Consider the following 16152-nt stretch of genomic DNA (forward strand, 5'->3'; position numbering starts at 1 on the left):
CCACCAGCTGAAAAGGCCTGTGGCTCCCTTTTATTCTACTTGTCCTCACAAGTAGAATATATCCTAGCTTCTGCTATTTCATTTCCTTTTGTGGGTTCAATAGGCATTTGGAGGGTTTCACCTGAAAAGAGATGAACAGTATAAACAGAGAAAAACGTCCTGTTGAACCTTTTTCTTGCTTTTTTTTTTAAAGCAACTATTCTATATGAGTCCTTTTCTCTATGAGTCCGCTGTTTGAACAGAATGCTCAAGGTTGGGTTAATGACACCAGGACTGTCAAAATGGAGAGGTCTGAGGATTTAGTGATGATAGTGTTTTGTTAAAATATCTGACAGTGCAATGAATACTGCACATGCTTTGTGTATATCTAGTGATTAAGCAAGAAGAAGAATGGATTTTCATAGCAAGAACCACCGGCTAGTAAAGGCTTTGATTAAGACTTATTAGAAGGCAGGAAACAACTTTGAAAAGTGGTATCAGTGGCATTTATAAATGCCAGCTCAAGAAACCCCAAATGGTAGTGTAAAGCATTTTGTCAGCAGAATAACACTTGATTCGAGTGAGAGCTTATGAAGTACAAAATAGATGTATTACAATTAAAGACAGTATTGTAGTAGTTGAAGTTAAAGTTGATTCCTGGCACCCTGCTAACTAGAACCATCTTCCCCTACCTTCCTGATACATCCGCTTTCAGCCCTTATTGGGTACTGCCCCAGTAGGAAAACACAGCATTTTCAAATTTTGGAATTTGAGGATAATTTAATAGAGATTATTTATAAAGAATAAACAGGGTATAAAGAAATTCCCAAAGACAGCACAACAACCTAGAGTTAATAATAGTCTGAAGCAGTTTGATAGTCTGCATTAAATTAAAAACGGCAACAATATTTCTTATCCCAGTTGAAATGGCTAAATATTTCTTATCTTTATACAATATCCTTTGAGCCTTCTGATTGAGGGGTGGTGTCTCTATTCCCTTCCCTTGAATATGGAAGCATTTATAACTACAGTAGAAAATGATACCATGCAATGTCCAGAGCTGCATCATAAAAGGTGATACCCATTTACATGTTTGGTTTTCTCTGAGATGCTTGCTCTTGGAATCCAGCCACCATACTAGGAATGTCGAAAATTGAAGCAGCATAGCCCTGGACCAGAGGAGCCTGGCCGGCCTGAGGTAGACAGCAGAAGCTTTGGTGACTAAAACTAAGAATCAGAAAGAAGTGTGTGCTATTAATGTTCCCTCCCAAGAGAGGAAACTGGAAAAATAAACACCCTAAACTCATCTTCCCTCCTGATGAGCTCCTTCCTGTTGACTCTCTCATTGACTGAACCCAGTGGGAAGCCAGAGGGTAAGGGTGCCTATTAATATAATCCATTCACATTAGCCTCAAGAGGCAAAGAGAAATGGGAAAAAGTGTCACAGATCTTGAGGGCAAATTTAAAAAACAATATCCAACTCAAACTCCTTCAACTAATCTGTACAGTTCCATGAAACAATTTAAAATCCAATGACCTAGATAGGGCACACCTATGGAGTAGACACTCCTCCAGAATTCCATTGCTGTTTAAAATTCTGCTGTAGATTATTTAATCTTTGTAAAGTGATGTGCACGGACATATGGATCTATAGACCTATAGGTAGATCTATGTATAGATATAAAATATAAATATACAGATTAATATATCATAGTGTCAAGATGTGATTGATGATTACCATTTAAAAATTTTCTTTCTTTTGCTTTATCTGTTTTGTTTTTCTACAATGAGCAAGTACAACTTTTGTTCTTCTCAAAGTCATTAAGCAAAAACTAAAGTCTCAACAGAGAGTATTTTCAAGTTTGTGACGCTTTTCTTGATTTAAAATGCAAATTATCCTGGGAGCATGAGCTTGGGTTAAAATTTAGGACATCAGTCCTTCATGGGGTAATATGAGTATTTTTAAAGACTGTTGAAGGTAGGCTTTGATGCAATTGCAAAGGAAGGCTTTGTGGTGAAAGGAAGAGGAGATAAAAGTGAAGAGATACCATGAAATCACCAGACAGGGATTAAAAGACAAGTTTCTGAGTCTAAAGAAAATCTTTAAATGTTTTAGTTTGGTCCACGGCACATTAGGACTACTGTTTAAAGAACACTGTCAACAGATAACAGCAAGAGATCACAATGACTACTCTGTATAGTATTTGTTTGCCCACATCCATCTCAGTACTTTCTCTCAGCTCCTTATCTGCCTGGTTTTCCAGGATCCTTCAATGTTACCTAAGAGTGGCTGAAACCTCAAGATCCAACAAAAAGTAATTGTGCCAGTGTCTTGAACTCAAATCCTGTACTCAAGAATCATGTGTCTGAAAAGCTGGGACCCTAATTTAAAACACTAACCTTCATTGTGGGGTTACCATCCAAGTGGACACAGGTTGAACGGTCTCAGGTGTGTTTGGGCTTTCAGCAATTCATTCTTTCATTGCACTCAGACCTAAGAGATAGGACAAATAGAACTCAGAACTATATTTTGGATTGTTTGGAAGAATCCTATTAAACATTTCCTCCAAAGCAGTAATCCAGGCTTTTGAGAGTCAGCATGACACTTCAATGAATTATTCATGCAAGACTCTGCAAGATGGGCAAGTTTCCTGCCAAGAGATGCACAGCAAGGGGTGTTATAAAACTGAAATTGGTATGTGTAGAGGGGAACTGATGGAGAAGATTTCAAAAGATGATCTCTTTGCTGAGGAAAAAAAAAGAAAACCCTCTAGACCGTTAAACCTTGCTTTCACAGCAGAGAGCTTTCTAAACGCTCTGATTCCCTCTTGCCATTCCTTGTCTTTCCACAGCCCAAGTTGTTGAAACATAATTCTCTCCTAAGTTTAATTAGAATAAGAAAGGGACTGTGAAATAGACAAATCAGTTCTGAAAGGACCCGTTGGCATTTCATTGTGTGACTCTGGTTGCTTCGTTTTGTGCAGATGAAAAGGTTTTGGATGCAAAGTTATTGCAGTGGCAGGGAAGACTCTATCTTAAACAAACAAGCAGGCAGCACACGCCCACATGCCTGCCTGCCTAGGAGCAGACTCGAAACTTAACTTCATCGTTGACATATGGCAGCGGTACAATGACTATTGCCAGTCCAAAGATTAAAGCCTTTGAATTTCCCCCCACATTTGCAGGATTTAATACTTTGGTGCAGCGCTCTGCATCTGTAAAAGAACAAAGCTTATGTCACTGATGGTACATCCCGCTGAGCAGCAGTAAGTAAGCTCACAGCAGAGATAAGCCATACCCCAGTAAGCAGTCATAAGAATAAATACAAACTACAGATATTACTTATCTGGTCAGGCTGTACAATTTCTGGGTGAAGAAATCATTCAACACTGAATAGTCCTGATAATGACATTATGAATAATGCAAAGCTTCAGCTGTGCAAAGGAGGCCATCAGTAATGCAAAGCTCCTCCAATACCTCTGAAAATGCTCTTTTTATTTTAATTTATATGTTAGCGAATGTCAAATACACACCATCCACAATTAGGTTGGAGAGCTTAACAATCGTTTATTCTAATTTGGTCTCAATTAGGGATTTGGTGGCAATCCCATCTTCCCTTTCAGCAAAGCACAGGAGGATCGTCTTCAGGTTATTATACCATTTCTAGCAATCTAAGAAATAGTAACTAGAAAGTAATGAAAAATACATGTGAGTTTGAGGTTCTGCTCTTTCCAAAATGGTCTTAAAGACTGTGTACATAATCTTTAGAGAAACACAAAAATGTTCTGTTACAACAAACTACATACCTCCCTCGACTCTAAAAATGCACACATCCAAATCTTGTAACTTTGGCTGGAATGAAACTGCAAATGGACAATGGGAAATAAAATGTTCTGGGTGATGGTTTCATTTTCAAGATATTAAACCAGAATTATTCAGGCTGGGGATCTGCGGATTAGGCTTGTGTTGAAGTTACGAAATTTCCCACTGGAAGTTATTTTGAGTTCTGAATGACTGGGATGACTTTTTTTCTTAAAGACAAGCATGACCGGGACTGACTGACAGTGGGAGTATTCTCTGCATGAGGAATAGCATTTCCATTCTACAAACCTATGGTCATGGGATGTTTGGAAAATATTCAAATCTGACGTCTGTGCGCCTAAATTTTAGAATTAAACTCAATTCCTGATCCCTAAAACAAGTTAAATTATAATTATGATTAATGAAGAAGCACAGATTTCCTTATTCTAGATTTGATACACTGTTTTGAGTGCTTTCTTGAGCATCTGTGCATCATATTGGGCATTGTATTTATTAGATGTTAGTACTCTAGCCTGGAAAATCCCATGGATGGAGGAGCCTGGAAGGCTGCAGTCCATGGGGGTCACTGAGGGTCGGACACGACTGATCGACTTCACTTTCACGCATTGGAGAAGGAAATGGCAACCCACTCCAGTGTTCTTGCCTCGAGAATCCCAGGGATGGGGGAGCCTGGTGGGCTGCCATCTATGGGGTTGCACAGAGTTGGACACAACTGAAGTCACTTAGCAGCAGCAGTAACTATAAAGGGGCTTCCCAGGTAGCACTAGTGGAAAAGAATTTGCCTGCCATGGCAGCAGATGCAGGAGATGTGGGTTCAATCCCTGGGCCTGAAGATCCCCTGTAAGAGGAAATGGCACCCCACTCCAGTATTCTTGCCTGGGAAATCCCATGGACAGAGTAATCTGTTGGGGTTTAATAATAAGGGCAGTAATCTGGTCACTTCCTATTTTAAATATACCAATGCATAAAATTTCTCTGGAATCACTAAGTAATAGATTATATAGGCAGAAAAAAAGCATTCTTCAGATTAACTCAGTGAACAGATAAAAGACTATCCAGAAGTGTTTTCCACCTATTTTAAGATGTGTTATAAATATCATACTTTTTTTTAAAAAAAAGGGGGATTCAAATGATTTCCAGTTCTCATTGGTCTTTAGGTGGTGCCAGCCAAAGCAGGAGACATAGATAGGAGTTCAATCCCTACGTCAGAAAGATCCCCTGGAGGAGGAAATGGCAACCCATTCCAGTATTTGTCTGGAGAATCCCATGGACAGAGGAGCCTGGTGGGCTACAGTCCATAGGGTCACAAAGAGTGGAACACAACTGAAGTGACTTGGCATACAGAACAACTATTAGATAACATACTGCTGCTGCTAATTCGCTTCAGTTGTGTCCGACTCTGTGTGACCCCATAGATGGCAGCCCACCAGGCTCCCCGTCCCTGGGATTCTCCAGGCAAGAACACTGGAGTGGGTTGCCATTTCCTTCTCCAATGCATGAAAGTGAAAAGTGAAACTGAAGTTGCTCAGTCGTGTCCGACTCTTCGCAACCCCATGGACTGCAGCCTACCAGGCTCCTCTGCCCATGGATTTTCCAGGCAAGAGCACTGGAGTGGGGTGCCATTGCCTTCTCCTAGACAACATGAGAAAGAAGCAAAAATAAAAAAAGACATGATTAGGTATACATAATGACAAATTATGTTGTAAACCAATTTATCTTTCTGGAAATTTCATTTTTTAAATCCTGTGAATCGGGGAGAATTATTTATTAGACATTTGGTTATAACATCTCAGGTGATTACTACCATAGACTTATGCCCAAAGTACATCAAGAAAGAAGATTCTGGTGCTGGTTCTTTTTATGTTTGATCAGAAATATGATCTTTAGTATCACTAGAATTAAATATATCTGGCACAATTTTAGCATTTTAATTGTATTATTCTTGGATAAGGTATGTCTATACAAACACAACAAATTAGGTGAAAAATAAACATAAAGCTGCTCCAGTTTGTTAGTGTCAAATGTAGTGTTTTTCACTGCACACAGGACCAGAATTATCAGTGAATACAGCCTTTGTGATTTGAATTTATTTTAGGAAAAAGATTCTATATCTAAGAAAAGTTCATAAAAGAGAATCTAGAAAAATATTTGTATATTACCTTATGAAATTTCATGTTATCTTTTTTGCTTTGATAGAGTTCTCTGACATGAATGCAAATTTTCTATAATTTTATAGAAACCGAATAGCTACTGGCTGATATAAGAATATATATCAAGCCCATCCACATACTATCTGTCATTCTAACACTTACCCAATATTCAAAATTGCTGAACATGTCTACATAAAACATATCTGAATTCATTACAACCAAACAGAATCAATAAACAACTAGAAGGATTTTGTCATCTGCTTATTTTTTAGAAATTGACCAGAATAAATAATTTTTTCATGCTTCACTCCATAGTTGTTACAATTACTGATAACAGGGCTAAGTCAGATTTTCCTACTGCCTAGAATCCCATTGCCACCTGAGTTTTACATTCATTCTTTCAGGAAATCACGATCCCTTTTGGTAAAAGAGAGCCACTAAGTGAAAAACATCTGCATAACTCAATCTTCCAAAATGTTCTATTTTACAGAAGAGAGTAGCCAAGTGACTGTAAAAATTAAGAACACTATTACATTTTTTTTTACATATCTTACACGTATTTTTATTCATTCATTTAAAACCTAATATCTGGATATTGATGTTTTCTAAGGGCTACAAAATTTAATGAAATAGTGCAGTCATGAAGGAACTTAGATTCTAGTTGGAAAGTCAGAGAAGGGCAGAGTGAAAATAAGACAGACATCCTTAGTTAGATGGCAAGTTGATGTCTTTCCAAATAGGTGACTGACGTTTAACACTCAATCTTGAAGGAAGTGTCTCAGTCAAATAAAAAATAAGGGCTGCAGTAATCAAGTCAAAGAAAAAGTCTTTCCAGAGGGACATACAACTGCACCATGACCCAGGAAATCCCAGTCATGAGAAAATGCTGATACAGGAAAGCAAAACCCATTTTTCACCAGATAGAGTACACAGTGAGTAAAATGTACCTTCTGAAACTTGAAAGGCAGATCTTTGAACTATGTCTTTCTTATATAGCAAATAATAAACCTAAGGATATCTTGGTTATCCCCAAAGATGTTATATGTTTAAATCAAGGTTCATAATACAGTTTTGAAGATTAATGACAGGGAAATAAACTGTAAAAGTAAAATCATAACAATCATAAACATTGTATAAACGGAGCACAGTTACCCAGAGGGTGTAACAAAAAACCCTTATACATTAACTGCTTAAATTCTCATAATACTCTTTCAAAATTGATACTGTCACTGCCAATTTATAAGTGAGGAAACTGAGTCTCAGTAATATGATGGAGTTATGCTAAATTTTTGAAGGATATATTTATAGTCCTTAAAGGCTGATATCACAGAGGGACAGCTAAGAGTCTTCCCGGGATTTTGCATCAATAGAGAGAAAATAGCCTTCTTCATAGGCTCTAAGCATGACTCAGCACAATAATTTTAACTATTTTTTCAAGCAGTGGCCATTTAGTGATTTCTAGCTATTTGGATCTACACTGGAATTTCCAGTAACTGCATAGTCACACTTTTTTTTTTTTTTTGCCAGCTTGGCTTCAATATGTTTGCTTTGGACTTGGCAAACTTTGAGGATATGGAAATTCAAAAAGTGGGTTCAGAAACATGCATTGGTATTTTTAATACATGTCCATCACTTGCCTCAAAACACAACTCTAGGAAATGCTATCTAAAACTATTGCAGGACTTCCCTGATAGCTCAGTGGTAAAGAATTCGCCTGCTAATGCAAGGGACAGGAGTTTGATTCCTGATCTGGGAAGTGAAGTGATCCCACATGCCATGGATCAGCTAAGCCCCTGTGCCACAAGTATTGAGCCTGTGCTGTGGAGCCTGCGAACCACAACTACTGAGCCCATGTGTCCTAGCGACACTGCTCTGCAACAAGAGAAGCCATGACAACGAGGAACCATTGCAATGCAAGTAGAGAGTAGCCACTGCTTGCCACAACTAGCAATGGCAACCCACTCCAGTGTTCTTGCCTGGAGAATCCCAGGGACGGGGGAGCCTGGTGGGCTGCCGTCTATGGCGTCGCACACAGTCGGACACGACTGAAGCGACTTAGCAGCAGCAGCAGCTGCAGCCACAACTAGAGAAAAGCCTGTGCAGCACTGAAGACAGAGCACAGCCCCAAATAAATAAATAATAACAAAAATTATAAAAAGTTAAATGGGAAGGCTAGAAATCAAAGCAATCTATCACTGACACACAATTCCTTCAGTCGGATTATCAGAAGAATAAAAAATGTTAAAAATCAGGGAACTTGAATGTATGTTAATAAAAATTATAATTAAAAATGCAGATGCTCAGATTATGAAAATTAACTAATTCTTATACAACTCAGTTATAATGGATTTATGAATACTTAATTTTCCTAGGCTTTGTGTTTTTTTGTTTTTCCCTGTGTATACTTTGTGCTTGGTACTCTATCTAGCTAGGATATAAAATTAAAAATAAAACAACCTCATAGGGAGAAAGTTGAATTATTGAGCCATAATTTTGAATTGAGTTTCTGGTGAACACACAAACCATCTGAGCTTTGCACTCATGTTTTCTATCGTCATTGGTGGCTCTCTCAGGAGTTACAATATCTCATAATTCAGGCTTGTTTATTCCAGGGTTAACAGCACAGAAAGAGAACATCTTTTTATGCTTATAATATATGATTACATATTAACACTGTTGGAGATGATATTTGTCCTTGTATCTTGGTAAAAATAAAAATAGTCAATAGATGGATTTTGGTCTTCCTAAAATATTTATTGTGTGACACCTGTGTATACAGTACAACTGGATACTGTGGGAGCTGAAAATTAGTGCATCACAACTACAATTCAGTTAAAAAATTAACGTAATATGTGTGTACTTCTATAAACATTTATTATAAAAAAGAAAATAACTGTAAAACATTCTACTGAAAAATTGTAAACATTTAATGAAAATGGAATAATTGCTAAATGATGAAAGCTAATGGAGTTATCCAATAAAAACTGAGATGGATATTGTCAGGGTAGAGATTTGGAAGAATCAAACTTCAACCAGTTAGTCTTTTACTTTTGGGAGCAAGGAGAAATTTACCTTTTCTAACACGAGTTGATGATGGCAATTTCTTTGAAGGATACAGAAGAATTTCATGGAACCCAAGGGTAGGAATATAGTTGGCCTCACAGACTATAGAACTAGGAACCAGAATGCCCATAGGAAACAGTCTTCCCACATCTCACAGCTCTTGCTCTTTTCTGGGACCATATGGGCTCTCATTTATGCCTCCTGACACTCTACTCAGCCCATCTGACTCTGAAACTCAGCCTCCTCCCTTACTCTCGTATCCTGGACAAATGAATTTACTATATTGCAGGTTCAATCCCTAGTGACACATGGCCTCATTTTTTTTTTTAATGCCCATTTCATATGATTGTTGAGAGCATGAAATGAATAGGCATCATTATTCTTTATTGTTTCAAAATTCTCTGAAATTTGCCACACTAGGTCTTTTCTAGAACTTGAGTTTTATAAGCTATTGTGAAAAATATGCAGTAGTTTGGACCTCAATCTCCCTGCAAGATTAATAAGAATCTAATTTCGGCCAGGCTTAGGAAAGAGAGGTACATGCTATTTGAGTGAAATTTCAACAGGCACAAAAACTCAGTAATTGAGAGAAATATTTGAAGGAAATACTCAGAAAAAAAAAAATCAGTAAATGATAGCTTAGTGAGGTGAGTGAGGAAAGGCTGTGAAATATAGTACTGAATTCTAATTTCATTTGCAGTTTTGATTTAGTATTTATCATGGATTTTTTGCATTAAGGTTGATTTATAATTAATATTTTATTATTTTTGTCCTGATTATTTTTCGCACCTATTTAAGTTTTAGGCCCAAGATGAGGGCTTCATTCAGCTTACCTTGGCCCTGGTCCTATGATGCTAATTTTGAATTGTTTTTCAGTAGCTCAGTCATGTCCTACTGTTTGCTACTCCATGGGGATTCTCCAGGCAAGAATATTGTAGTAGGTTGTCATGCCATCCTCCAGGGGATCTTTCCAACCCAGCGATCGAACCCAGGTCTTCTGCAGGTGGATTCTTTATTATCTGAGCCACCAGGGAAGCCCAAGAATACTGGAGTGGGTTGCCTATCCTTTCTCCAGACTGTCTCCTGGAGTTTGCTCAACTCCAGGTCCATCAGTGATGCTATCCAACTATCTCATCTTCTGCCATCCCCTTCTATTTTTGCCTTCAATCTTTCCCAGCATCAGAGTCTTTTCCAGTGAGTCAGCTCTTAGTATCAGTTGACCAATGTACTGAAGCTTCAGCTTCATCAGTCCTTCCAATGAATATTCAGAATTGATTTCCCTTAGGATTGACTGGTTTGATCTCCTTGGAGTGTGAGGGAATCTCAAGAGTCTTCTTCAGCACCATAGTTTGAAAGTGTCATTTTTTTTCACTGCTCAGCCTTCTTTACGGTCCAACTCTCATATCCACATGTGACTACTGGAAAAACCATAGCTTTGACTATACAGATCTTTGTCTGCAGAGTGATGTCTCTGCTTTTTAATAAGCTGTCTAGGTTTGTCATAGCTTTCCTTTCCAAGGAGCAAGAGTCTTTTAATTTCATGGCTGCAGTCACCATCCACAGTGATTTTTGAACCCAAGAAAATAAAATCTGTCACTGCTTCCACATTTTCCCCATCTATTTGCCATGAAGGGATGGGACTGGATGCCATGATCTTAGTTTTTTGAATGTTGAGCTTTAAGCCAGCTTTTTCACTCTCTTCTTACACACTCATCAAGAGGCTCTATAGTTCCTCTTAACTTTCTACTATTATAATGGTATCATCTGCATATCTGAGGTTGTAGATATTTTTCCTGGCAATCTTGATTCTAATTTGTGATTCATTCAGCCCAACATTTTGCATGATATACTCTGCATATGAATTAAGCAGGATGACAATATACAATATTGTAATACTCCTTTCCCAGTTTTGAACCAGTCAGTTGTTCCATGTCTGATTCTAACTGTTGTGTCTTGATCCACATACAGGTTTCTCAGGAGATAGGTAAGGTGGTTTGGTACTCCCATTTCTTTTATAATTTTCCACAGTTTTCTATAATCCACACAGTTAAAAGGTTTAGCATAGTCAGTGAAATGGAAGTAGATGTTTCATGGGTCACAGCCTTGTCATAGTAAAGTGGCTTGTGTAACTCAATGAAGCTATGAGCCATGTTGTGAAGGATCACCCAAGATGATGGTCGTAATGAAGCATTCTGCCATTTTGAATGAGCAAGCCTATATATAACATTTTATTTTTAGGAGTGATCGCAGAACTCTTCTCTGCATAGAAGACACAGGTCTAGTCTTTACTGACAAAAGACAAGCAGGGAAACAATCTCAAATTGTCCAAAACTTGCCCAAGTACTTCCAGGCTCTCTGTCTTTGACACAGGGCAAAAACTACCAAAGAGAGAGCAGAGGAATTTTAATGAAATGAAATATGGTTGATCTACGATTTTAAGGCCATTAAATTATACCCTGAAATGTACCCAGCATTGGTTTGGCAGCTTCAGCAGAGACAATCACAATTGAGTTGCCCACATGCAGTGAATTGGTCTTATTTTGAATTAGAACCTATTCCAAGCCACCATACATGCCGAGGGCAAGGTGAAGCCTTATTTATCATGTAAGGGAAAAGGATGAGGCCAATTCTAACTGGATTAGAAAGAAATGGCTCTAGGGCCAAGTCCCATAGATATTAAGCAAATATTAAGGCTCACTAACTCAGAGCAATCTATGAAAACATCCAGGCAAAATTTGAGCAAATTAACAGATTTTCAATGATACCCTGTTCTTAGCCCAACTTCCAATAAAATATCTCCCTTTGTTCATCTGAACCATTATAGAAAATATCCCTCCATTATTTAGGCTTATCTGTGGTTCAGTCAGTACAAAAAAAAAAAAAAAAAAACCACAAAACAAAACCTGGCTACAATGTGGGAGATTCAGTTTCAATCTGTGAGTCAGGAAGATTCCCTGGAGAAGGTGGAGAAGGAAACAGCAACTCACTCCAGTACTCTTGCTTGGGAAATCCCATGGATAGAGGAGCCTGGAAGGCTATAGTCCATGGGGTTGCAAGTGCTGGACATAACTCAGCAACCACCACAGTTTGTCTTGGTTTATAGCAATTTGTCAGAAGACTGGTGTTTGAGTTCTGACTATTCTTGTGGTAACTCTGCCTCCTCAAGAAAGTCTCTAGCTTAGATTTCTCAAATAGACCATATTATAATATTGTCCTTGTATTCCATTATGTCATAATAGAAACTGGATATAATTTCTAGTTTCAGAAAAAAAAAAAAACGAAGTCAAAATGCTACATTAAACTCTCAAGCCATCCATGGATAAAGCAAAATTCAAACCTTAACTTTTATGATTGAGCCTTTTGATCAGAAATTATATTATTCATTACAAATTATAATACCAGCACTAGCAGCTGACACTTAGCATTTGGGGGCTGGTAGTACTCAGAGCTATATAGCTAGCTGTAAACTCAGTCATCTACCCTCAACAGTCAATGATGGTAGAATTATTATTCCCTAGTTTTAGAGTTGAGAAAACTGTGTCTGACAGGAATAGAGAGTAGAAAGATAATCTACTTCAGTGTGTCACCAGAATATGATTTTAATTTGATGCTATTTTCTTATCATAACAGAAGATTTTTCCTATCATTAGAACAGACGCTAAGTTACATACCCTCCCCTCTCCTTTAGCTGGGCCTCTGGGGCTTCTTCAATACTGCGGAGAAGCTAAAATCAAGTCTGTTGGTCTCAGAAAAAGTGTAGGAGGTTTTATTTTCCTGATATCACACACTAGCACTTTCTCTAAGTATAGAGAGTACATACTTCACTACATTTTTTCTCAATTTCCTCCCTGTATTACTGGAACAATTTCCCTTTCGTGAAAATACTGAGATTCATATCTTTGTCTTGAGCCCTTTCATCACTAATGAGGTTACTGAAATAGCATTTGGGGGCTGTATCATATATCACCTCATATCACCCCTGCCTCCGAGATGCCCATATGGTATGGCACTAGCCTTGAAAGGCCTGTATTCACCCATTAATCAATTTTAAATTAAGATAGATTTCAATTTTTCAATGTACAATATTTAAAGCAGAAAGCGTGGCCATACTTACAAGCTGAGGAGGGTGTTAACAACTCACTTGGGGTAGACAGATGAGGCAAGATGCATGTATGTTTTTCATAGAAAAAGACCATAATGGGGGATTATGGGAATCTAGAAAGATCCTAGAAAGATAAAAACAGTCAATCCTAAAGGAAACCAACCCTGAATATTCACTGGAAGGACTGACGGTGAAGCTGAAGCTTCAATACTTTGGCCACCTGATGTGAACAGCATCTTTGAAAGATTGAAGGCAAAAGGAGAAGGGGGCAACCAAGAATCAGATGATTAGATAGCAACACTGACTCAATGGACATGAGTTTGAGCAAACTCTGGGAGATAGTGAAGGACAAGGGAGCCTAGGGTGCTGCAGTCCATGGGGTCACAAAGAGTTGTACATGACTTAGCGATTGAACAACAACAACAAGAAAATATCCTTTGATATTAAAAACAAATCTATACTACATTGGCTTCTGGCTAAAACAGGTAAAAAGAAAAAGGATGGGTTAAAAAAAAACACAACTCTCTCCTCTGTGAAAGTTCTTCCAATTCTGTGCTACAATTAGACTCCTAAAGAGGGCTGTAAATGTACATTGGTTGGAAGATGTTCTGATCATACTATTACTTGGAGCACATCCTCATATGCTAATTCAGAGGGTGAGGATGGGACCCAGATTTCCATAGCTACATTTATTTCTGGATGTGGAGTAGATGGAGATGAGTTGCGCATGAACATGCATGTATGGAGAGAGTCTGGGCGCTCCATCATATGTGCACACTATTGACAATATATGATGTAGCCAGGTTGCCACTTTTATATCACACTTTCTAGCAGTATGACCACAGGCAAGTGACTGAACCCCTGCAGGTCTGAGATGTCTTTCCCACAGAAAGGAAATGATAAGACAGTAAACCTTCATCGTACATCCAAACCTTCAAGTTGCAAACTTTCGAAGATATGAACATGAGTTCACGTGTCCAATAATGTAAGTTAGTTCATGCGTCTGGTGCACACCATCATGTGTGTGCATCCTCTACAAGTCATTGTGTTTTTGTGTACATTACTGTATAGTACACTACTGTAGAGAGTACAGTAGTACAGTATCTTTATTTCAAGCCCATGATGTCCAGAAGCAAGCATAAAAATAGCGGTGGTGTAACTGGTACTACTGTACTTTTCAAGGTACTGTACCGGATGATTAAACATGTTTTCTTTATTTTTTGTGTTTTTTAAAATTTATTATTTGTGTGAAAAGTTTTATAAACCTATTACAGTACAGTACTATATAGCAAATTGTGTTGGATGGATACGTAGGCTAACTTTGTTGGACTTACAAACAAATTGGTCTTACGAATGTGCTCTCCAAATAGAGCTCATTCATATGTAGAGGGCTTACTGTACTAGAATTTACCTCATATGTTGCGATGAGGATTCAATGACTTAATAGCTTATAAAGAGTGCCCTGCAAATAGGAAGCACTATAAAAGTATTTAATTATTGCAAGTGTAAGAACAACAACAATATTATTGTTTATGTATGCAACACTAGAGCGTGTGGATCACTAGCGACCATCCAGGAAAACAGGAATTGTTGAAGAAGGGAGCTCTGAAAATTCCAGGTGGCCATGGCAGGGCTGTCCCTTTGGAGCTAAAGACTCTATAAGAGCAACCACCCAGGGGGAGCAAAACTTACAGCAGAGTTTCTGTTGCATCTCAGTCTGCTGCAGAAAGAAGCAGGAGGTTTTGAGCACACAAACCCTGCTATCTCTGCTCCTCTGTCCTCCACTGTAAGGAATGGATGTAAAAGCATACAACATTTGAGCAACACAATCTACTGAAGCATTCTCATCCATGGAGGCGAATCTGTCCATGCATTATGTATATGCTTACGAGTGTGTAAAGATAAATGTGTGCCCACACATATATACAGATATACATCATATGCCATTTGAAAAAGCTCTCTAGGTAACTCAGGCTTGGACCACCTGGAGAAACACTGAGGCAAAGGGAATCTGAACACCTGGCAGCTTCAGTGTTTGTGCGTGTGTGTTAGCCGAGGCTGCTGGCCCAGTCTGTCCATATGGTGTTGTTGCTGAGGGCTACTAGCTTCTGGGTTCTATGGATAGACTATATGTTTCGAAGCACCATAAAGCATCTCCTTGCCAGAGCAGTGAGTCTTCTGCACTGAGAACTTTAAATCTGTCCTAAATCAAAACTGCCAAATGAAGATGGCTTTTTCCATATCCACTCCTTCTGGGGTCATTTCTGATAGGAATCATAACCAAATTAAGTAGTGAGTGAGTCCTTAGTGAGTCCCTGTGATGACCCAGGGGAAAGCCAGATAAATAATAAATAAGAAGTGACATTTACAGTTCATAAGATAAAGTTCCAAATAAACAAGAAATAGATGGACTTGAAAACAGCTGAGCCTGTCTTTAAATGCAGAAACTCCAAGTGCTGTCAACTAAATGTGTTCTGTGGCATCACTGACCTTTTCACAAAAATATTGTTAAGGAATTATATTACCTGCAAGTTATTAAAGATGGGAAATAGTGCTCAGTGTAACAATAACATTTTAAATATCTCTTATAAATAAAAGAAAAGTTCAAAATTTAATTAGGAAAGGTTAATACAAAGTATGTGCAAAAAAGGAAATAATTTTTTTCAATGATTTTTGTAAAAGAAAAAAGGTGTAAAAATATTGGAATTGAAGAATCTGTCAGAGAGGAGAATATATGAAAACTTAACCTTCTTTGGCATTTTCTTTACAATACATTGGCTCCATCCTAATTGTTTTGACCCATTGTGTTAACCTTTCTCATTTTCCTTGAAGTATGTCCACATCTGTTTTTACTCCATTTTTTGTATTTAAGCCTCCACGTAAAGTTTTTCTGACCTTCACTGTGTGTGTGTGTGACTAATACATCCAAACTTTTACTCCTTCCTGGGTAGCTTCTCCCATCAATTTCATGAGTTTTCTTTTGTGTTATTCTTCTTTATGCTTCATTTTATTATTACTTGCAAAATACTGTCAAAA

At 38.0% G+C, this 16152-nt stretch overlaps 1 long non-coding RNA gene across 1 annotated transcript in view; it reads right to left on the reverse strand.

The window, feature by feature from the left end:
- LOC120867932 overlaps positions 1-15626 on the reverse strand; it is a 383141-nt gene extending 367515 nt beyond the window's left edge. The window contains exon 1 of the long non-coding RNA XR_005722077.1: positions 15607-15626. This is a non-coding gene — a long non-coding RNA (uncharacterized LOC120867932). The remainder of the gene's footprint in view (positions 1-15606) is intronic.
- Positions 15627-16152: the final 526 nt, after the last annotated feature.

Source organism: Oryx dammah, unplaced genomic scaffold, assembly GCF_014754425.2.
Source record: "Oryx dammah isolate SB20612 unplaced genomic scaffold, SCBI_Odam_1.1 HiC_scaffold_9, whole genome shotgun sequence".
Classification (NCBI taxonomy): Eukaryota; Metazoa; Chordata; class Mammalia; order Artiodactyla; family Bovidae; genus Oryx; species Oryx dammah.